The sequence below is a fragment of the Callospermophilus lateralis genome, chromosome 7 (assembly GCF_048772815.1).
Source record: "Callospermophilus lateralis isolate mCalLat2 chromosome 7, mCalLat2.hap1, whole genome shotgun sequence".
Classification (NCBI taxonomy): domain Eukaryota; kingdom Metazoa; phylum Chordata; class Mammalia; order Rodentia; family Sciuridae; genus Callospermophilus; species Callospermophilus lateralis.
This window is the reverse complement of record NC_135311.1, coordinates 83,561,791-83,587,775: the sequence shown is the minus strand read 5'-3', so window position 1 is coordinate 83,587,775 and position 25,985 is coordinate 83,561,791.

Genomic DNA, 25,985 nt, shown 5'->3' with positions numbered 1-25,985 from the left:
TTTCCTCTCCTCAATCTATACCCAAAGGACTTAAAAACAGCATACTACAGGGACACAGCCACATCAGTGTTTACAGCAGCACAATTCACAACAGCTAAACTGTGGAGCCAACCTAGATGCCCTTCAGTGGATGAATGGATTTAAAAAAATGTGGCATGCATACACAATGGAATATTACTCAGCAATAAAAGAGAATAAAATCATGGCATTTGCAGGTAAATGGATGGTGTTAGGGAAGATAATACTAAGTGAAGTTAGACAATCCCCCCCCAAAAAAAAAAAAAAAAACAAATGCTGAATGTTTTCTCTGATATGAGGAGGCTGACTCATAGTGGGGTAGGGAGGGGGAGCATGGGAGGAATAGATAAATTTTAGATAGGGAAGAAGACTGGGAGGGAAAGGGAGGAGGCAGGAGATTAGCAAGGATGCTGGAATGTGATAGACATCATTACCCAAAGTACATGTATGAAGACACAAATTGGTGTCAACATACTTTATATACAATCTGAGATGTGGAAAATTATGCTGTATACGTGTAATAAGAATCGGAATGCATTCTGCTGTCATTTATTTTTTTAAAAAAAATCAATAAAAAGAAATAAAAAAAGATTAACTGGTAGAACCCTTGAGAAGGACAGTTTTGAAGCACCAGTTAGTACTGCTGTGTGCTTGAGTATACATTTCTATGCAGCCAGGAATACTTTACTTTGTTGTCACCTCCTTCTTCCTCCTCTTCCTCTTCCCCCTTCTCCCCCTCCAACTGCCTCCTCCTTCTTCCCTCTTCCCTTCTCCCTCCACCTTTCTCTCTCTTTTTTCCAGAGTAAAGAGACAGTGGTTAGTGGATAATGTGGTGCCAGGGTTTCAGGAAGCCTAGAAGAGCTTGTGAGAAGCTGTGATCAAACCCAGGTGACTCCTTCTCCTGAGGTCTCCTGCTTGTTGTTGCTGGGGCCAGGGCAGCTGCTGTTTCTTTTATCTCTCAGTTCCAGTGCCCTTGTAGTTGCATCCTGCTGACTGCTGCCCAATGTGGATTCTAATGCCAACTACTTCTGATTATCCCTGTCCTGTCTCCTTCTCCTCTTTTCTTCTTCCTCCTCTTCCCCTTCCTTCTCCTCCTCCTTCTTTGACTTTCTATTCTTTCAATATCCCATCATTTTTCAGCCACCATGAAACAAAAAAGGGGTCACATTCATCAAGCCTCTTCTTTTTCCTGAATTCTCACACATAAAATTCATGGTGGGGAGGAGGGGCTCAACCTGAACACCAGAACTTTACATGTAGACTAGCTTTATCTGTGGACAGGTATGGTATGGGGCAGACTTTTTTTTTTGCGTGTGGGGGGGGGATCCTTAGGCACCACATTGATATTTACTGTTTGGAAGGTGCTGTTCTTTCATGATCTTTCTGGAATAAATATAGAGGACTAAAATAGAGAACTAAACATAGAAATCTCTTCATTCTCTGTAGCAAACCTGATTCAAGTTTGAAATGTTTCAAAAAGATGAATGAAAGAAGAATGGAGATGAAAGAGCAAAAAAGGCAACAAGGAGTAGAATCTAGACCAGGAACTCTGAAGGTGTGGTTCAGGACCCCCAGGACCCTTCTAAGTAGTTCATGAGGTCAAAACATTTTTTTTAATAATAGAGGATGTTTATTTTCTTTTTCCACTCTCATTCTTTCATGAGGGTGCATTGGAGCTTTCCAATGGCTACAGTGGCATATGATTTCACAACACATTGACAATTAAAAAGTGAACTAGGATTTGAACTGGGTTTGTCTGACTCCAAAGCTCTCTCCCTGTCCTCTATGTCACTGTAATTTCATCCCATGTGTCTGGGGAACGCCATATTTTGTTTAAAAATCAAAAGCAAATACCCATGATATTGTTGATAAAATATACATCTAGACATTTTGACTTTTACTCCATCACTTTTTTTGTTGTCTTGATAAATGGGCTGCTAATTTTAGCAAAGTTTCTTAACTGAAAAAGGCTTCATATCCTGCTTTGTACCCATGTTCCTAACTGTGTCTATGCCTTCCTTGAAGCCACTAGGTCAGGCATCCTACAGTTAACCCAACATCCTATAGGTCCTAGTATTTGGGTTCTCTTGCTCTTCCATTCTACCTAACTTCATGTTTGAAGGACCTCGGTATGTACCAATTCATTGGCAACACTCAAGAGCCCTGTTTCTGCTCTGGTCCAGTTTCAGATCATATGCAATGAGCCATCAACCTCTCAACATTTTATGAGTGTTCATATTACAAGTTGGAACTGCAAACATTGCTAATCAGTACTAGTTACCAAACCTTTCGCTTTTGCAATAAACAAGAAACTTTAGCCTCTGGCTTTCAGAAAGCAATTCTGGAGCCACATTTCCTTTCCTTCTCAGAGTTCAGGTGGATCCTATGGAGGCCTGTGTGTAAAATTTGTGATCATAAACTATCAGTACTCTTCAATGAAAGTCTATGCCAGGAACTCTAACAGACCTGCCTGGAGATAGCAGTTTCATTGTGTATATTTGAAAAGGCAACTTAATGTTCTCAGCTTCCTCGACTCCAAAATGTTTAACACTAATTTTGTAGGGTTTGTTAGAAGGTTAAATGAGATAATGGATGGGTGCTTACAAAACATCTTTTTTTTTCCTTTCCAAAATAATTATTTTTTTATTGGTTGCTCAAAACATTACAATGATCTTGACATATCATTTATCATACATTTGATTCAAATGGGTATGAATTTTTATTTTTCCCACGTATGCAGATTGCAGGATCACATTGGTTATAGTGCCACGTTTATACATACTGCCATACTAGTGTCTGTTGTATTCTGCTGCCTTTCCTATCAAAACATCTTTTTAGAAATAAGTTCATACATATATATTTTTTTTCTCCTGAATTTTCCCCTTTAATTTATTTTCAGGAAAATGAATAACCGCATTCCCTTCTAATACTGTAGAAAAGGTATGTGCAGGGAAGAAAACAGAAAGATCCTTTAAGATTTACTGTCTTTTGATTAAAATTATTTTAGGGGAAGAGATTCAAGAACATAGGGGAAAAGATAAAATACCTTGAAGAGCATGTAAGCAAAATGTTTTTCAGCATAGACTAGAAGGAGAAATGAAGAAAATGCCTATGGATCTCAAAATCAAAGGAGGCCTATGCCCTGCTTCTGCAACACTGGAATTGGAAAGATCCCAAGAAATGACATTTGGCTGGTAAGTCAGAATTGTGGCAGAATATAAGGAGATAAAAACGTGTAGGCAAGTGTCTTGGGGTCAGATTTGACCACTTTTATAGAGTTTATATGTTGATTATCCTAAAATAAAGAATTTTAAAGCAAAGTATGACTTTATTCAAGAGTAGTTTTAGGAAGATTAATCTGAAAGCAAATTGGAGGAAAAAAATTGATAGCAGAGATTGTTTGGAGAGATAAGGGTTAGGATTTATTTAATAGCCAGGGCCTAAAGTGATAAAAATCTTAAACTGGTGTGATTTGAGCCTCCCAGCTCTGGATTTTTAATGGGTGGGTGAAGAAAGCACTTCGGCCAAGATTTCAAGATGCTCTTTGGCCTTGCCAGAGAGAATTACAGCCACCTGTGAGCTAAACCAGAGCTTGAAACACAAAGGTGTCAGGAATCCATTTAACCTGGCCTCAGCGTGCTGGGCATATAATGGAATGGACCTTTGTCTTCTCTTCAGCAAGTCACTTACGATAACCTCAGGAATAAGAGGTAGAAAATTGGACGCAACTGCAAAGGGCGGGCTGAGAGGGGTTTGAGTGGCTCACTGATTGTAATGGCTCCAAATCAGGCTGCTGTACTCTCACAGGCAGAGGGGCGTGTGGGCTTTCCTTCTACTGCACTCTAGAATCTTTTCACCTGTTTTAAGGATCATTATTGCCATTAAAATACAAACTGGACTTTCATTAAACAATATATATCACAAAGGTTTGATGGATCCCATCAGGCTTTAGGAAGCTTTTTGACTGCTCTTGAAGCTGGGTTCTCTCACGAATAGAACACCCCAGTTACCATAAAGCACTAACAAAGATATTTACGGACTGCTTAAAAATTTGGTCACTACTGATTACAGAAATGAGATGTATGGAGAGAATAATTGTTCAACTTATTTTTACCTATGGAATAAAGAAAAAGAGAATCAAAAATTTTGAGAGTCTACTATGTCCCAGGTACTCTGTTAGATCTTTTCCATGCATTGTATCACTCAAGTTTTACAACCCTCTATGTTAAATATTAGAAAAGAAGAAATAGAGTCCCAGGGAAATGAGATCATATGATGAAAATAAAATGTGTTAGAAATATATTGAAGCTGGGATTCAGATTTGTCTCCCAAAATTTGGAAGAGATTATATAAGGGAGCATATGATTAATTTCCAAATGAAATGTATAAGAACTACTGATTCACATCAAAAGGAAAAAAATCAAAAGATGCTTCCTACATGCATTACCTCATCCATGAAAAGTCCAGTTTTATGGATGTGGAAATTAAACGGTTGAAATTGAACTCTGTATTTCTGGCTCCAAAACTCCTGCCCTCTTTCACTGCATAAAATCATAGGATGCTAGAATGGAAAGGTATCTCACCTTATCCAACACCTCCATGTAATAGATGTGTGCGTTAAAGTTAAGAGACTCGTCCAGAGGCAAACAACTTGTTAGTAGTTCAGAGTTCTTGCATATACTTCTGAAGGTTTTTACTAATACAGTTAGGCCCACTGTTCTTTGAAATTATGAGAACTGTCACTCTGAGGTGTATCCCTGTGAGTTTTCACTGAGGGTTCTGTTATCTACAGGCTGTTCCTTTGCCACCCCAAATGCTTGTTTTTCACTACATCTTTCCTCTTGATCTCTTTAGGGCAATGATTACTAACTCTGGATTTTAAATACTCAGGTTGGTTCCATCTGCCCCTGTTCCATTCTTCTCCATTCTGTATGAGGTGCTTCCATCCACCTGGCTGCTCATGATAACAAATAGAAGCCATGCTTAATAATTCATTCTGTCTCAAGTGGCTCATCCACTCCACCCCACAGTCAATTTTCCTGCCTCCACGATATACGTTCACTTCATTCTGTCTCCACTGGCTGCCACTAATTTTGTCCAAATCACCATCATCTCTCATCTGGCCTTCTGTAGTAACCTCTTAATAGATATCTCTTACTGAACACTTCATCTCTCTATACTTTTGTTCTCTTACCATCTATTCTCCACACAACCAGCAGTAATACTGATCTCATTTTTTATCATCTCTTTAAAACACTTCAATGTCTTCCAATGCACTTAACATCAAACTTTAAAATCAATAGCAAGTGCTCATAAAGAATTCAACCTGAATGTACCTCTGGGTTCTACCTTTTATCACTCTCTCCTTCCACCCCTATACTTCAAACACATTGGACACGTTTCACTCCTCATGCATTTCAACTCATCCTTCCAGCATTTTCCCTGCTTAGCTATAATTTCCAGAGGAGTTTGCCTATTCTCTCAATCTAAATTGGGTGTCCCTTTAATTTTCAATCATAGAAATTTCTATTTTTCCTTTGTTACACCTACCTCAGTTTCTAAAAGCATACCCACTCTGGTGGTTGTATACTGTTTGTCTCCCTCTTTAATCTGATTTTGTGTGTGTGTGTGTATGTGGTTCTGGGGATTGAACCCAGGGACTTGTGCATGTGAGGCAAGCCCTTTAACCAAATGAGCTATATCCCCAGCCCCTCCATCTTTAATCTGTAAAAGCCATAAAGGCAGGGACTGGGTTTATTTTGTTTTCTGCTAAATTTGCTTCTTTATCAAATTTTCTGATGCATAATAGAAGCTCATGCATATTTGGTGAAAAGATGTATGAATAAACATTCAAGATTCACCCAATCATTTTGAGGTTTGGAATGAAATTCTCTCAAAGCAGAATTTATCTAAATTTCATCAAAATTTATACACCACACTTGATAATGGTTAAGGAGAAAATAAAAGAAGTACTGCGGAATACAATAAGTAGCTGGGTATGGTGTTGCATGCCTATAATGCCAGCAGCTTGGGAGGCTGAGGCAAGAGGATGGCAAGTTCAAGGCCAACCCCAGCAACTTAGGTACTGGATAACTCAGTGAAACTCTGTCTATAGATAAAATATTTTGAAAAAGAGCTAGGATGTGGCTAAGTGGTTAAGTGCCCCTGGGTTCAATCCCTGGTACAGAAAGAAAAGAAGAAAGAAAGAAAGAGAGAGAGAGAGAAAGAGAGAAAGAGAGAAATACAATAAGTATAGATTGGATTTAACATATTTATATATACCCCAAATGTTGGAGAATTGACTTTACTATATTCTAATTTCTAAAAAATGTTTAATAACTATTTTCTCTGCCTATTCCAAGTTCTGTTTCTTCTAAATTATTTTAAAGTAAGAAAGATCTGGACTTCATCATTTTTCCTCCCACTTTTATAGTTCTTTGATTAAGTCTGGTCCTGGTGATAATAAAATGTCCAAAAGGGTAAATGAAAAAGGGTTCCTGGTTTATATGAATAAGGGCAGATGTAGTAACCTACTCACAAAATATAAATGTTTCTTATAAATAAGGCAGAGGTACTGATTCATCAGAAGGCAACTGCCTAAAAAATGCATAACATTAGGAAATTAGAAGTTCTGGTCAAAAAATTGACAAAATTTAGTTCAGTTGTGTGCTGATGATTCTTGATAAAATTAGCTGATTCATATTTTTTCTAGTGAGTATATAAGCTGTTCATACTAAGCAAAGTAAACAAGATAACCAGGAAATTAAAGTAAAATTGTATGTGCATATATGTGTGTGTGTGTGTGTATGAATAAAAACTCACATATATACATACATGCAGTCATATACACATATATTTATATGTTAGTACTCTGAGGCCATGGGAATTTTCCTTCCTATATTAAATTATAGACAAATTCTTTATTTAATTTTCCCTGGTTTGATGTAGCCACCAAAACGCTATATCTCCTCACATAAATTCTACTTGAAGAATGCAACTAAATTAACACTTAGGGCTAATTTCACTGCAATTTGGAGAGCTAAGTAACAAACTAGCTCTCAATCAACTATCTCACTTCCTCAAATCTTTTGTGGAACGAGACAGAATAGAAGTATTTTAAGAATAAAATAACTTGCAAACTTTATCTTACTTTATGAATCGATATAAATGAAGTCTTCACTAAAATGCATAAATCCTTCTCCCTTATGAGTCCTAAATAGGCTTCTGTTTACCAGATGGAAGTAAAAGTTGATGATACATGCAACATGTGCCCCAAATCCTACTGTCAAGGTTTTTCATAAAATGATTTACTTTTGAACATTCCACTATGGTCCAGATGTGTTAGGCCTGATCTTAAAAATAATAACAAAAAAAGTCACTAACTGTGGTTATAGGCAGGGATCCTTTCTAGTTCCTTCATGAAGGCTGCTTGAAACTTCTTAATAAAAGTTAAAATTTGGGGCTGGGGATGTGGCTCAAGCAATAGCGCGCTCGCCTGGCATGCGTGCGGCCCGGGTTCGATCCTCAGCACCACATACAAACAAAGATGTTGTGTCTGCCGAAAATTTAAAAAATAAATAAATATTAAAAATTCTCTCTCTCTTTTAAAAAAAGTTAAAATTTAAAGACAGACGAACAAATGAAACAGTATAGCTTCCAAGTTCACAGAGCTGAGACCATCAGGACCTGCCCTAAGCTTGAAACAGGCAAGTTACTTCTTGGCTTCAATCACTGCGGTCAGGAAGTAGGTGAGGGAGAAATTGCCCATGATATTTTTTTTATTGGTTGTTCAAAACATTACAAAGCTCATGATATATCATCTTTCATACATTTGACTCAATTGGGTTATAAACTCCCATTTTTACCCCAAATACATATTGCAGAATCACATCAGTTACACACTCACCTTTTTACATAATGGCATATTAGTGACTGTTGTATTCTGCTACCTTTCCTATCCCCTACTATCCCCCCTCCCCTCCCCTCCCATCTTCCCTCTCTACCTCATGTGCTGTTGTTCATTTCTCTCCCTTATTTCCCCCCGTTTCCCCTCACAACCTCTTCTATGTATTTTGTGTAACATTGAGGGTCTCCTACCATTTCCATATGTTTTCCCTTCTCTCTCCCTTTCTCTCCCCCCAATCGTCTTTGTTTAATGTTAATCTTTTCCTCATGCTCTTCCTCCCTGTTCTGTTATTAGTTGCTCTCTTTATATCAAAGAAGACATTTGGCATTTGTTTTTTAAGAATTGGCTAGCTTCGCTTAGCATAATCTGCTCTAATGCCATCCATTTCCCTGCAAATTCTATGATTTTTATCATTTTTTAGTGCTGTGTAGTACTCCATTGTGTATAGATGCCACTTTTTTATCCATTCATCTATTGAAGGGCATCTAGGCTGGTTCCACAGTCTAATTATTGTGAATTGTGCCGCTATGATCATTGATGTGGCAGTATCCCTATAGTACGCTCTTTTAAGATCCTCAGGGAATAGTCCGAGGAGGGCGATAGCTGTGTCAAATGGTGGATCCATTCCCAGCTTTCCCAGGTATCTCCATACTGCCTTCCATATTGGCCTTACCAATTTGCAGTCCCACCAGCAGTGTACAAGTGTACCCTTTTCCCCACATCCTCGCCAGCACTTGTTGTTGTTTGACTTCATAATGGCTGCCACTCTTACTGGAGTGAGATGGTATCTTAGGGTGGTTTTAATTTGCATTTCTCTGACTGCTAGAGATGGTGAGGGATCCTCAGAGTCAGCAGAAGGCAAGATCAAGGACAGTATGTAGTGCTACCATCACACTAATCATTTAGTACAGTAGTTTCCCAAATCTTATTACTTATTATTCCTGTAACTCTGTGGGCATAAATATTGTGGCTCCCATTTTGCAGATGAGGAAAACAAGACCCTTAAAACTTAAAAGACTCTTCCAGTGTCACCACTGCTGCTAAATGACAGAGTCAGCTTTTGTATCCAGTTCTCATATATTGAAGCATTGTCTATCAGATGTCCCAGGGATCATTTGATGACGTAGGGCATATTTTGTTGCTTGACTGTTAATCAAGAGGTCAAACACTATGAAATCACATGTTATCTTATAGATTTTTATCCAGTGTATATTCGAATGATGTTTGTCTAGGACAAGAAGTAAGCAAAAGCTAATGGGTGTGCTTTCTGGGACATTAACCAGTTTGGGATATAACCTGACATTCTCATTCCTATATTCTCTCTTTAATGCAAGTAAATACTCAATTCTTCAAATGTTCTTTAAATCAGTCTTATTATCTTTATTAACAAGTTTAATCTTGATCTATATCTAGTCTAAATTTGTATGAGAATCTTGCTTTATTAACTGTTGAAAATTTATGAACACTTACAACGTGCTATGTGTGCTCTTTCATGAATTCTAACTTAATTTCTAAAACAATCCAGTGAAATAACAGGATTATTCTTACTTTAGAAATGTAAAAACACAAGATCATAAAGTCAAAGCGACATTTCTAAATTACACAGCTAGGAAGTGGCAGAGGTATACTTTAAAGCCAAATGCCTTGATCTGAAGACTGAGCCTCAATCATAAAGGCACACTTGACTGAAACTTTAAAACAGCCCGCTCTGCTTTGAGATGGGTTCAAATAGCAGCTGAATGGGTGTGAATATTCACAAGCAAGGTGTGATTTGCTCGTGAGTGCAGGTTCATACAACAGGTTGGTTTAACATTATTCACTCACACTTGTTGAGCACTATGTGTCAAGTCTTAAGTTTGTTGATTGGGGGAGCATAGATGATTGGTGGTAAATAGATAAATGGGGCACAGATTCTATTCCTAAGGTGCTTATAGTCACAAGTAAAAATCACTAAAAAGCAAAACAGAAGCATAAGATATTACTGGTAGTATGGATTTATTCACACAAAAAGTATTAACACCTAGTACGTGTTATACATTGTGTTAGATACAACAATTAATAAAACAGTAATGATACTTGTCCTCATGGTGTTTTTATTCCACAGAAAAAATATATAAACATAACATTCATCAAGTAATTACATGGATGATGAGTGTTTTAAAGAATATTTATAGTATGTTCTGCAAGCATGTACTTGGGGAATCCTATCTCTAGACATTTGATTTTATTTCCACTTTTCTAAATTTTCAAAATGTCAACAATGCTATAAACATTAAATTTATAATCAAATATAAATTAATACCCCTTTGAATAATACAGATTTAAAATTCATGCATGACATAAAAGATACAAAGTACTAGAATTCAGAAAAAGGAGTAATTTGCTTCAGATAAGGGTGATAAGAGGAGATGAAATGGTATCAGAGTTGTCTGATAAGATTTGTATTTACAATATACAAAGAACTCTCAGAATTCAATTATAAGAGAACAATCCACTCAAATGTTTTGAATGGGCAATGATAAGTGAACAGACATGTTACCAACTCATATGCATGAATTACAAATACTTACATGAAAAATGTTCAGCATTATTAGTTATTATTATAATCATGATGAGATATCACTACAAAATGGCAAAAAAGTAGAACAACTGTAACTTTACTACAAATAGGAATAACATTATAAAACCCACTTTGACAGTCTGTCAGTCTTGTAAATTAAGACCTACTATGTGGTCCAGTCATTCGACCATTCCATTTCTACATGCATGTGAATGCCCACATATACACACATACTCAGATATTATAAAACTTGTGGTTTCAGAGGAGCAACTTAGAGAAGACAATTTCTCTAAAAGGGAAATAACAATGAAATGAACTGCAAACTTTCATAAGAAACATTAGGTGCAAGAAGACAGCAAAGTAATAACTCCAAAATAATGAGAAAAACTAAGCCTAAAACACTATACCTAGATAAACTATCATGCAAGAGTAAGAGCGAAACATAGACTAAATATTTCTAAAATACAAAGACTAAGAATGTCTAATACTCACAAACTGTTACTGAAAATTACCAAAACACATACTTCACAAAGGAAAAATGTGAACCTAGAATAAAGTGGGATTGGAAAAAATACTTCCAACCAAAGTAATCACAAAAACTGGTCAGGACATCTAAATATACATTGAGGATAAAAAGTATTAACAATAATAATTTCCAAAACAAAAATATACAAATTTCTGGGGCTGGGGATGTGGCTCAAGTGGTAGCGCGCTCGCCTGGCATGCCTGCAGCCCAGGTATGATCCTCAGCATCACATACAAAGAAAGATGTTGTGTCCTCCGAAAACTAAAAAAATAAATATTAAAATTCTCTCTCTCTCTCTTAAAAAAATATACAAATTTCTGTTATAAACAAGTTGGAAATAAAATTCTAAATCATAATGACATGAAAGCTAGAGACATATATTTTGTAAAATTTAAGGATGCTAAGGTTCTTGCTTTGTCATGGAAGAGGGAAAAGATATTGTTTAATCATTTAGGAAAAATATAAAATTTAACTCGTAAAAATATTGCCCTAAAAAAAGAAGTAGAAAAGTAACTACCAAACCAAGAAGGAAATAAAAGACAAAGGCAACTAATTAAACAGAAAATAGGAGAAAAGAAAAAGACAAAGATAAAAACAAAACATAATGTAGTAATAAAAATGGTGGAAAACTTCAGGAATCTCAATAGATAAAAATTAAAATGCATTGACCTAACAAAAAATAATTTATGATTAAAATTACATGGTATTCAAAAACTATATATTTTCACAAGAGGCATGTCCCAAACAAATAAATACAGATCACTGAAAGTTTAAAAATAAAGGAATGGAGAAATATATATTGGTTCAAATAGAATTCTCAGAGTGTACATTATTTACAAAACAAAATACAGATAATATTTTGAGAAATTTGTTCCAAGTTTAGAACAGAGTAGGATTGAGAAGATTTAAATAAAAATGAGAAATGCGGTTCTAATTTAAAATAAAGTAAAATTGAAAAGATTTAAATAAAAATTAATAACAATGCAAATAAAGAGTAAAACAAATTACAGTGCAAAAGTGAGGTGAGATGGTCTAAAAATAAAAATTTTGAATATTAAAAAAAACAGCAAAACAAAAGAGACATGCAAAAAAATTGCATAACTATGTAGAAACTCTGATATGCTTAGATTTTTAAATGTTGGGTAGATTGAAAAATGTAATGGTATTAAGTCAGAAAAAGTGGGTCCTATGCAATATGCATGAAAACGACTGTAACAACTTCCAATTACGTGACCAACTGGATATTTTGACCAATAATTGTCTTGCTGAAAACAGAGTAAAAAATGCTGAATAAAGCAAAAAGACTTTTTTAGAAAAGCATAGAGGATCTGAAAAGGTGATGCAGAATTATCAGGCCAAATTCTAATTGAAGAAAAGAACTTAATATAATGTATAAGGAAATCTTTTTGCTCTGACAATCTTCAGTCCCCAATAATGTTGGAAACCCAAAGGTCTATACTTTCTCCTTAAGGGTGAACCATATAAAAATTCATCCAATTCTTACTCCTAGGTGAGCCCAAGATAGATTTGTCACCACAACACAGTGGGGAAGAAAGTTTTAATACTTCTGAGAAATAGAAACCTCAAGTCATGCCTCACATATTTTGTAGTCAAAATTTTATCAACTATATGATCCAAAAAATGTCATGTTTTGAATTTAGTTGAAAGTGATTCAAATATGATAGAACCATCAGGAAACTAGCATAAACAACTGCAAATATTCTGAAGGAAGATGCACTTAGCCTATTTCACAGAGAATTCTTGCAATCTTCTAAAAAAAATGTACGGCCTAGTGTCAAAGATAATTATATAAACATATAACCAAATCATGATTGAGAAGAAAATCTCAATAGAGAGGAAAAAAAAAGACCTACAAACATATCAGATATTAGAATTATCAGCCCAAAAGTCATATTACAAAAATAATCTTCAATTATCTATAGATATTGAAAGAAATAAAGGCAAATCTTGAAAATAAAGTAGAAACAATATATCAGATTTGAAAAAATGAAATAGAAATGCAACAGACAAAGAACATAATAATTGATATTAAAAAACTAAAAGAATGAGTATAAAAAAAGGTTTTACATGGCTGATGTGAAAATTCATGAACAAAGATGGGATGGAATAAATTAACCAGCTACATATAAACCACAAAGACAAAATCAAATACATAAAAGAAAGGTAAAAATACATGAAGAGTAGATTATACATCAAGTCAGTTGTCCAAAGGGAAAGGAGAGTTAATGAGGCAGAAGCAATATTTGAAATGGTTAAGAATTTGCTATAATTGAAAGACATCAATTCCAAAGGTCCAGTGACTCCTAGGAAAAACAGAAACATAATTGTGTATCTAGACTTATGTGCATGAAACTACACAACACTAAAGACAAAGACTTAAAGGCATTCTGAGAAAGGAGAAAAAATATTTTTAAAGGAACAAGGGTCATACTGACAACTAAATTTCCAAGAGCAACAAGGAAAGCCAGAAGAAAATGCAAAGATAAATCCAACATCCTGAGGATGCTAGAAAACTGCTAAGACAGAATTTTGTACTTAAGTAAATTTATCTTTCAAGAATCAGGATAAAATAAATAAAATTTCAAAAAGTGTGTAACAAACAGACTTTCACTGTAACAGATTCTCATTAAAGGAGATTCTAAAAGACACTCTTTTGTCAAGAAGAAATTTTTCCAGATAGAAGGTGAGATATGCAAAAAAGAATAAAGAATAAATAAAGTTATAAATAAGACAGAATATAAATTACTCTGACCACATAAGACTACAGAAATTATAATGGTATGTGTATATTTGAAAATTAAAATTCTTAACAGTAATAAGATATAAGATGGGAATGAGAGATTGGAATTGAAGTGTTCTAAGTTCCTTGAACTGTATGAGCAGGAGATGAAACAATGAACTTTAAACATAGGTTAAGAATTCCATTTATAGCTACCATGGTAACCATAAAATGATTAGGAACATTGTATATACCTTCTAAATTAGCCATGTACTGATTTTTAAAAAGTTAATCCACATTAATCCAATATTTGATGTTTATTAAATGAATAGACATTCACTTCAAGCATACATACCACATTCATAGAAATTGAAATTGAATTTGTATATTCTAGGCACATCTTATGAATATGTCATTTTAATTGTATATTGACACATCACAACACTTTTTAAAAAAACAAAATTATATAGACTATGCTATCTGAAATTAAGCTAAAAATTAATTCTAAAGAGATAAATAGAAAATGTTTAGACATTAAGATATATACTTCTAAGCAATGCATTATTAAAAGAATTATATGGGACTAGACTGTCAGATCCTATAGGCACAGCATTTGCTTAGTACACATGAGGTCATGGGATCAATCTCTGTAAAACACACTCACACACACACACACACACAACACACACATGAGAAAAATTATGAAAATTAGAAAATATTTTCAATTGATCAGTAACAAAAGTACTGGATATCAGCATGTATAATATACAATTAAAATTGTACTTAGAAGGAAATTTATAGCCCTAAATACATATATTAAATAAGACCAAGTACCAAATATTAAGGAACTAACACTTGAAAACTGAATTGAACAATAGATTAAAAAATCATGCACCACAATGAAGCTGGTTTCATTCTAGGGATGCAATGATCATTCACCACACACAAATCAATAAACATAACACACAACAAAAGTAGAATCAAGGACAAAAATCACATAAGCATTTCCGTAGGTGCAGAAAAAGTCTTTAACCAAATTCAACCATCCTTTAATGTTAAAAAATTCTAAAGAAACTAAGGATAGAAGTAACACAATTATGCCTATATATGACAAACTCAAAGCCACCATCATAATGAATGGAGAAAGACTAAAAGCATTTTCTGTAAAATCAGGAACAAGACAAGGATGTCTACTCTTAACACTCTTATTCAAAATAGTATTTTAAATTTTAGAGCAATTCGTCAAGAGAAAGAAATAAAATGAAGGCATATAGGAAAAAAGAAATCAAATTATCCCTATGTGCAGGTGATATGATCCTAGAAGACCCTAAAGCCTCTACCAAAAGACTTCTAGAGTATATATACAAATTCAACAAGGTAGCAGTATGCAAAAATCAACATATGAAAATGAATAGTTTTCCTATGCACCAATAATGAGCCTACTAATAAAGAAATAAGAAAAAATCAATTAAAATATCTAAAAATTATGAAATAACTAAGAATAAATCTAACCAAAATGTGAAAGATCTAGACAAAGAAAATTACAAAATGAAAAGAAAATAAATAAGACACTAGAAGACGGAAAGACCTTCCATGTTTGTGGATAGGCAGAATAAATATTGTTAAAATGGTCACACTAGCAAAAGTGATTTGTGGATTCAATGAAGTCCCCATAAAAATACAATGACATTCTTCTCAGAACCAGAAAAAAAAAAATCCCTAAAATTCATAGGGGGAACAATGAACTCAGAACAGACAAAGCAAACTTAAACAAAAACAGCAAGGCTGGAAGCCTCTCAATACCTGATTTCAAATTATGCTACATTGCTACAGTCATAAAAACAGCAAGGGACTGGCATAAAAAATAATGGACATGGGCCAATGGAGTAGAACAGAGACAAACACAGATACAGTCATCTGATTGTTGACAAAGTTTCCAAAAACAGGCATTGAAGAAAGGACAGCCTCCTTAACAAACGATGCTAGAAAAACTGAATACCCATATGGAAAAAAAAAAAATGAAACAACATCCTCTCACCCTGCACATCAGTCAAATCAAAATGGAACACATACCCAGATATAAGGCCAGAAACTTTGCAAGGCTTCTATAAGAAAACAAGGGAAATACTTTAACATATAGGCAAAGACAATGACTGGCTAAATGGGACTCACATACCTTAGTAAATAGTAGCAAGAATCAATAAGTGGCGGGGTGGTGGCACAAGCCTGTAATCCCAGCGGCTTTGAAGCAGGAGAATCACCAATTCAAAGCCAGCCTCAGCAAAACCGTGGTGCTAAGCAACTCTGTGAAACCCTATCTCTAAATAAAACACAGAAAAGGGCTGGGGATGTGGTTCAGTGGTCTAGTGCCCCTGAATTCAATTTCCCATCCACCCCACCCCTGCCAAAAAAGAATCTATAAATGGAATGACATTGAATTTAAAAGTTTCTACACAACAAAAGAGACATTTAACAGCATGAGGAGACAACATGAAGAGAATGGGAGAAAATCATCACCAGCAACTTTTCCAACAGAGGTTAAATACACAGAGTATATTAAAGAACTAAAAAAACTTACCACCAAAGGAAAAACCCATTCAATAACTGGCCAGATGAACAGAACAGACACTTCTCAAAAGAAATACAAATGGTCACAATTATATGAAAAAAATTCAACATTGTTAGCCATCAGGGAAGTGTAAATTAAAACTATGTTGAAATTCTCTCTCACCCCAATCAGAATGGCCATCATCAAGAATAGAAATAGTAATACATTCTGGTGAGGATATAGGAGAAAAGGAACATTTATACATTGCTGGTGGAAAGGAGAATTGGACACTAATTGGGAAATATGTATGAATAGTCTCAAAAAACTAAAAATAGAACTATCATCTGATCTAGGTGAACCACTCCTTGGTATTTTCTTTTATTCTAATTTGTTTTATATGACAGGAGAATGCATTACAGTTCATATTACACATATAGAGTATAATTTTTCATATCTGATTGTATACAAAGTATATTCATACTATTCATGTCTTCATACATGTACTTAGGGTAATGATGTCCATTTCATTCCATTGTCTTTCTTACCACCATGCCCCCTCCCTTTCTCTCCCACCCTTTGCCCTATCTAAAGTTCATCTAATCCTCCATGCTCCCCCTCCCAACCTCACTATGAATCAGCCTTCTTATATCAGAGAAAACATTTGGCATTTGTTTTTGTTCAGATTGGCTAACTTTAGCATTTTATTCTCCAACTCCATCCATTTACCTGCAGATGCCATGATTTTATTCTCTTTTATTGCTGAGTAATATTCCATTGTGCATATATATCACATTATCTTTATCCATTCATCTACTGAAGGGCATCTAGATTGGTTCCACAGTTTAGCTATTGGGAATTGTGCTGCAATAAACATTGATGTGGCTATGTCCCTGTAGTATGCTGTTTTTAAGTCCTTTGGGTATACACCGAGGAGTAAGATAGCTGGGTCAAAAGGTGGTTCCATTCCCAGCTTTCCAAGGAATCTCCATACTGCTTTCTATATTGGCTGCACCATCTTGTAGTCCCACCAGCATTATGTGTGTGCCTTTTCCCCCACATCCTCACCAACTCTTATTGTTGTGTGTATTCTTTTTTTTTAATTTTTTTTTAAAGAGAGAGAGAGAGAGAGAGAGAGAATTTTTCTTAATATTTATTTTTTAGTTCTTGGTGGACACAACATCTTTGTTTGTATGTGGTGCTGAGGATCGAACCCGGGCCGCACGCATGCCAGGCAAGCGTGCTACCACTTGAGCCACATCCCCAGCCCCTATTCTTTTTTTTTTTTAATACCTTTATTTACTTATTTATTTTTTATGTGGTGCTAAGGATCAAACACAGGGTTTCACACATGCTAGGTGAGCACTCACCGGTGTATTTTTTTTTTTTAAAGAGAGAGTGAGAGAGGAGAGAGAGAGAGAGAATTTTTTAAAATATTTATTTATTTATTTATTTTTAGTTATCGGCGGACACAACATCTTTGTTTGTATGTGGTGCTGAGAATCGAACCCGGGCCGCACGCATGCCAGGCGAGCACGCTACCACTTGAGCCACATCCCCAGCCCTGTGTGTATTCTTAATAGCTGCCGGTCTGACTGGAGTGAGATGAAATCTTGGAGTAGTTTTGATTTGCATTTCTCTAATTGCTAGAGATGTTGAACATTTTTTTTCATATATCTGTTGATTGATTTTGTATCATCTCCGTTACTTGGACCATTTATTGATTGGGTTATTTGTTTTTTAGGTGTTTAGCTTTTTGAGTTCTTTATATACCCCAGAGATTAGTTCTCTACTTGTACTCATTGATATTTATATGAAAGAATTAAAGTCAGCATGCTTTAGAGATATATGCATACCCAGAATTCATATTAGCCAATTCACATTATGAAATTAGCCTAGATGTCCATCATCAGATGATTGAATGAAGAAAATATGGTATATATACATAATGGAGTTCTATTCAGCCACAAAGAAGAAACAAATTATATCATTTGCAGGAAAATGGATGGAACTATAGATAATCATATTAAGTGAAATAAGCCAAACACAGAATGTTATCATACATTCTCTCTCATATATGGAACCTAGAGGGAAAAAGAAAAAAGAAAAAGAAAGGACATCATGAAAGTAGAAAGGAGACCATTAGTGTAGAATAAGGAAACCAGGGCCAGGAAGGAGAAAGGATGAGATTAAAATTGATCAAATTATGGGGCTGGGGATGTGGCTCAAGCGGTAGCGTGCTTGCCTGGCATGCATGCGGCCCGGGTTCGATCCTCAGCACCACATACAAAAGATGTTGTATCCGCCGTCTCTCTCTCTCTCTCTTTAAAAAAAAAATTGACCAAATTATGTTATATGCATGTATGCCACAATGAAACCTGCTATTCTGTATAATTATATACATGAATTAAAAAGAAGATTAACAAGCACACATGTACAGCATAGCAAAAACTTTAATAAAAGTGCACCTATATTTTGGGGTAGCTATAAATAGTTTGTTTTGATTGTCATATGATTAGTACATTATTGGAATGTAATATATATGTATGTATGTATGTATTCTCTTTCATGGAGCATTTGAGTTTTTCTGTTTTTGTTATTAAAGCATTGCTACAGACTATTGTACATATCTCCTGCAATAAAAGCTTAAATTTATCCTCAATAAATATCTAAAAACAGAATTGATGAACTACTGGATTGTAATATTCAATATTCCAAGACAATGCTGAACTATTTTCTGGAATATTTGTGCAAATTTGTGTTCCAAAAATAATTAAGAAATACTCCACATCTTTTCCAGAAATCAAGTTCTTGGACTTTTATAATATTTGCCATTAAGTAAACATAAAATTCAAATGTGAAATGGCATCTCCATGTGGTTGAGTTGTATTTCCCTATCACAACTGACATTTAACATCTCTTCAGGGTTGATTAGTCACATTTTTCCGTTTCATCATTTTTGTTAATTATTCTTTTGAGTTATTAATACTTTTATATTCTTGATTATAGTCCCTTGAAAATTATATTTGTTATGAATACGATCTAGTATTTTAAAATATATTTTTTATTATGATGAAACATAAAATTTATTATTTTAAAGCTACAATTCAGTGGCATTAAGTATATGCACAGTGTCATGCAGCTGTCAACACTATCCTGCTGCAGAATTTTTTAATATCCTAAATCAAAGTTCTGTAGCCATTAAACAATAGCTCCCCATACTCCTCCTCCCAGCACATGGTAATACTGTTCTTTCTTTCTTTGTGGCTTTGTCTATATCTAGGTACCTTATATGAATGAAATCACACAATATTTGTCTTTTTATGTCTGGCTTAATTCACTTAGCATAATGTTTTCAAGTTTCATTCGTTTGTACAGTAACATTCCATTGTATACATATGTTGCATTTTATTTATTAATTAATCTGATTATCAATGGACATTTGAGTTGGTCTCAACTTTTGGCTATTATAAATAATACTGCTATGAACATTGACACACAAAAATCTGAGTTCCTTCTTTCTGTGCCTATTTACTTTTTACTTTAAAGTTAATTTAATTGAGATATCAATTATTAGAAACGATACTTTATCCATGATCTTCTTCATGCAACAATGACACAAGACGATAGTGATGATGAGTCCCAGAATATTGTATGCAAAAATAAATCTTTTGTTAATAAGTAATTTATACCATTCTTTAAAAGTGATATATGTTATGATAAAATGATATTTTAAAACAATGAAGTAGTAGTTAAAAACAAGATTCAGGATAGTGGTAGTCTGGGGAAAATGAATGGAGGAACTTTGCATTGGACAAAGAGGAGGGAGGGAAGGGAAGGGGATATGGGGATAGGAAAGATGGTGGAATGAGATGGACATAATTACCCTAGATACATGTATGATTGTACAAATGATTCAACTCTTTTAGTGTACAACCAGAGAAAAGAAAAAATGTTCTCTATTTGTATATAATAAATCGAATAGCATTCTGCTGTCATGTACAACTCATTAGAACAAGTAAAATAAATAAATAAAATCAGTAGCAATAAAAAAATACTATATAAAATTGTCTTCAGGATATGTGATAAGATATGTGATAAGGTATATCACATATGGAAAAAAGTAAATTTTGTTTTTAGGATTGGATCCTGCTATGGTTTCGATAAGCTTTCTGCAAAAGTCCATGTTTCACTTTGGAAATAAAATGTACTTCCAAAAGCTCTTTTGGCAATGCAGGAATGTTCAGAGGTGAAATGGATAGATTATGAGAGTTGTAACTTAATCAGTGGATTGATCTATTTGTAGATTAATAATTTTAATAATTTAGTGGGTGGCATGTGTAGGTAACTGGGACATGGCTGGAAGTAGTAGGTGACTGGGGACATGCCCTTGGGGATTATATTTTTCCCTTACTCCTATTCTGTTTTCTGGCTGCCATGAATTGAGAAGCTTTCCTTTACCATGCCCTGCCTCCATGATGTTCTGCCTCATCTTGGGACTACAGAAATAAAGTTGGCCAACCATGAACTGAGAGCTCTGAAACCATGAACACAAATAAACATTTATTCTAGTTAAAAAAAAAAGAGAGAGAAAGAAAGAAAGAAAGAAAGAGGAACGTTATAAGGATTTTGAAAAGAAGAAATGAAATTGTTATTCACTGATGATGTGATCTTATGTTTAGATAATTTAAAAATTAAATTATTAAAATCAGATTTTTGAGAGTTAATGGATACAAAATTTATAAACAAAAATCCCCTTTGGTTTCTACATATTAGCAACAAAGCTATAAGGTAATATGTTTTAAGTATACCATTTAACAGCACAAAAATATGACATATACAGGAAGGGGTGCAAGACATTTATAGAAAAGTTGTAAATTTTACTAAAATACCACAAATAAATAGAAAGATGCATTTTTTTATGGGTTGGGACAAATCAGTATTTTTGAAGATGTCAGTTCTCTCTCATTCTAGAGATTAAAAGCAATCTCATTCAAAATCCTAAACAGAATATTTGAGTGTGTGTGTGTGTACTCAAATAGTGTGTTCAGTAGTGCATGGAAATTCATAGGGCCAAGAACGACCAACATCTACCAGATAGACACTGCAACGCAACTAAGGCTGTGTAATGTAAGATTAAGTAGTTAATCATGTACAAAGAAATGGCAGTAAAAAGGCAAACACTTCAAATTTCATCTTGTTTCTCTATGCTTCTTAATTTGATTTTTAATATGGCATTAGGCTCTGTATCTATTAATTGATTAGTACTAAACAGAAAGTGTTGTGGATGTCAACTTGAAAGGAAATTATGGTATTGAACTTTGCTCCTGTACTTTGTATGTTTAACATTCCTAATAAACAAGAATGAATAAAAATCATCTTGACAAGATCATTTTGACCATTGTTTACTTTGACAATTTTTCCTTTAAATTTGAACATGCCAAACATTTTTAAAAACATAGGCATTATCATACTTAATCTTTATAACAAATTTGTGAAATAAGGATAGAATATAATTTTAAGCTGAATAATTTGGAATCTATTATTTCCTGAAGCCAATCAAAAGTAATGCCCTGAATTATACAAATACAGATGGAAGGGATCCAGTTTAATTGTATTTTTTAGATGGAGTCAAAAAGTAACCTTAATATGTGAAGAGATAATATTTAACAGAATTAATGAAACTGTTTTAGCCTGTTTAATAGCAGTAACTATGCTTTTTAAGGGAAGTGAAGGCAACTTGTACTTTGCACCAGTCAAATAACATAGGGAATGCAGTGTTCAGTTTCTGGGAACCATATCTTGAGGGACATTATCCAACCAGAGAACACATGCAGGAAGAAGACCAAGATGGTTACAAAATTAAAACTGTCATGAAAGAAACAGTTGAGATTAGCCTAGAACATGAAAGCTCATGTCAAATATTTCTAAAAGCAATATAGTGAGCGAAATAGAATTATTTAATGTTGGCTCGGAGAATAGGTCTATGGCCAATAAATTCTAGGAATACAGATTTTTTTACTCAGGAAAGGAAATTTTCAAATTCAAAGCACTCCATTTAATTGCAAGGTTTTGGTATCGTGCTGCTCAAATATCCAGATAAGTGTCTTTCTTTCTTATTTATTGAGGCATAACAGGCACAAAATGAAGTGCACTAACCATAGACACACCGCTCAATGAATTTTTATCTTTTGTAAACCACCGTACAAATGAAAATAGAGCATACATTCTAGCACCCAGGGATGAGGGCTTGCACTTATGAGTTTACGATCTAGAGAAGACAAGCATTAGGAATGTGCTATACTGTGAGAAGGAGGCTCTGCAAGAGTATCTCATGGGTGGATTCTGATCAAGCAGCAAGGTAAAGTATCCCAAGGATGATGCATTTAAACACAGACTTGAGAGGTAAGGATCAGCCTGGCAAAGGATGAGTTTGTTCTGGATTTTTTTTTTTTTTTTTTTTTTGCTAGATGAGTACAGAAAATTCCCACCATTCAAAAGGCAAGAGAGCATGGAATATTCAAGAGGCAGAAACAAATATGAACAGAAACATGAATAAGAACTTAGGTTAAATAATAAGAAGCAAGTTTCCTTTAGCTGACCCGTAATACCCTTGGTCACCTTCACATAATATTTTTGTAAGACATGAACTAGCAGATTGGAACAAACAAAAAATGTGATTTTTCTCCTGTCTCCGAACCTGCTATCCAGTCCAAGGCCCCTTTTCTAAGCCATCCTCACAACTCCTGCCTGCTCTGCCTTCCCCTTATTTCTTACATCCCGTGTGTTGCTCTTTCCACCTGCAGTCTCATAAATATTTTTTTAGAATTTTTATGTTTTAAGGAAGAATATTTCTTCAAAAAAAGATAAAGAAGATAAAAAAGCAGATAATATTTTGTTAGGGAACATCTTATGGAATAAAAATTGCTGAATTAAATCACTTGCTCATCCTAGAAAAACAACCTTATCAGATTGCTATTAACTGTAACTATAAATAATAAGGTTCTTTTATTAAGAAAAATAATAATAATCACTGTAAACTAAAAGGTCAGAATCTTTAGGATATTCTTTTTGGTTGCATCTGTACTCTTTGTGGCATGCTCTTATTATAAATTTCTGTGAGTTGCTAAAATTAAATGAAAACTTCCTTTAAATCAGATATTATTCTAAGATTTTTATATTTATTTAATCATGTAATTCTTACAACTAATTGTTGTAAGGCATCTACTATTATAACTAACAGGTGAAAAACTGAAGCATTAAAAAGGATGATAAATTGGTAAAGTCCAGATAGCTAGTAAGAAACAGAGTCCAACCCAGGCAATCTGGCTTTGGATCTGGAGGCACTGAAGCTGCACTTGTTAATGAGTATAATAAAAGAAAAATATTGAGACTGAAGTAAATATCTGGTTTGGAGAATTTCTTCTGCATGTCATTGAGACCATTCATAGAGTACTTACGTAGTGCAATCTTTTTTTTCTTAAAGAAGTCCCACAAAAATTTCCTGTAAAAGACTAAAACCTAAAATCCCTTTTATAATTTCACACGATGGAAGAGTAATGTTTAAAAGATACCCTGGATCGATCCTCTTTGGCTGTGGCTCTCAGGTGCTCTGGCAAGATGAGAAAAAAATTTTTGTTTGCACAATTGGGAGCAATCTTACAGAGTGAGGTGAGTCATAGGATTTCCAACTGTCTTTTTCTTAATTTTCCTATCAACCTCATGTCCCCCCTCAACCCTACACCCCACCCAACCCCAGGTATACAGTGTCCTTAACTGTCACCTTCTTCACTGTGATCTAAAGTATCTTACCTATTCCCTCCCAACTTGACTGATTTCAAGGAGATGACAACTAATCTTCTAAATTATCCTGTGTGTTGACAAAGAAGCCAGTAGTTTCTTATGGCCTTGCTTTAATGTAAAAATAAAGTGCAAGTTTCAGAGTTGGAAACTTCTATTTCACACTAGCTGAATGGCCCTGGGAAAGTTATATAATTTCTGTGAGCATCAGTTTCTCATTGCTAAACAGAAAATAACAATAGCCCACAAAATCCTCAGAGAGAAATTTGAAAACTGCAAAGCAACGGAGAAACATGAAATTATCAACATGTCAGTCAAACTCTAAGAGAGTCCTATTTCTGGAGAAAGTATCTGAATCCATAGGTTGAATTTTTATGATAAAAATGGTAGGTGATATAGATAACTTATACAAAAGTTAATCTGAGGACTGAGATAATCTTCCTGGGTTCTTCAAAACACACATTAAAACAAATTCCACAAAATGCCATAGAGTTCTCAGGTATATAATTTAAATTACAAATATCTACCATATTAACCAAGTATGCTCCAAATTATTAACAAATACAGAGTTCACAGTTTTAGGGTGATCAAGGGGCTGTATTAGTGACTGCTTTGGTTTTGTACCACCCTAATCAGCCCTCAGAACAGCAAACTGTTCTTCATATATATCCTAATCAATTCCAAACATCAAAGAGGTCTGCAGACATTTTAGCAACATGCTTTTGTTTGGTACAAACCCCAGATGACTGCCAAAGCCTGTTCATGTTTTCAAATGGTTGGAAATATACTACCATTTTTAATTAAGTAATGTTTTCTTAAGCATGAGTCACTAAGTTTGGTCATATGCCACCCCTGAATTTATTGATATAAATTTATATTGGAATATTAATTGCAGAATATAATCTACAATCCTTGTCTACATAAATTATAGTAAATTACAGTTCAATGAAATTGCTTTATTAAGAGGAATACAGAATGGTCATGGATTTTGTAAAGAAAATACAGTATTCCTAAAATAATTACAGAGTTGTCACTTAAAAATATCCAGTTGTTTCTCTCAAAAGTGAATCAGTGTTAAGTAGACACTTTCATCCCATATTATATAACTTCAGTTTTGTAGTTATGAAATTCCTTTTTGTTTTACTTATTTTAGAAAAGTTGGCTCTTGTTTCTTTTTCTGAAAAAAGTAAGTAATGTATGAAGCATAATATTAAAACACATATGGATACATAAATTCCATTTGTGAGAACAGTATGTCACTGTTATGTGATTTGTTATTATTTAATAGTTCTTATAGAATTATAATTTATCATTAACAAATAATGCAATATATTTACTATAGATAATTTGATATATCTTAAAATTATAGGAAATAAAGTCAGAATTTTTTGTTTGTTTTGCTTTTGAAGTAACATGTCTTAAACAAAGAAGGTAGTCATTAGGAAAACAGACTTTTTGAGTGGGCTTCCATTTTCCTGTGCTAACTGCAGTTTTAAATAAACTACTCTGTATACACAGTTTTTATGTAAAGGTTCACAAAATATGCAAGTTTATTATGTATTAAGTTTATATCAGAAAAGTAAAAGAACGTGTTCATTTCTCAGCACGAGGCTAAATAAAAATACTAAAGTCTATATTTAGTCCTAAGCAACTCTTAAGAAAAGATGACTGAAAATATCTTCCTGGAAGTCAACAAGTACACACAGATGGAAATGAAGAATCATGCCCTAAATAAAAGTGTAATCAAAATGTTTATCAATAAAACCTACAGTCTCTATATTTTAATGACTTTCAGAATTAAATCAAAATGATCCAAGTTTGGCTCTAAACTTTTTACCTACCACCATTATACAACCAAGTGAAAAGTTCACCAAAACCTAAGGAATCCAA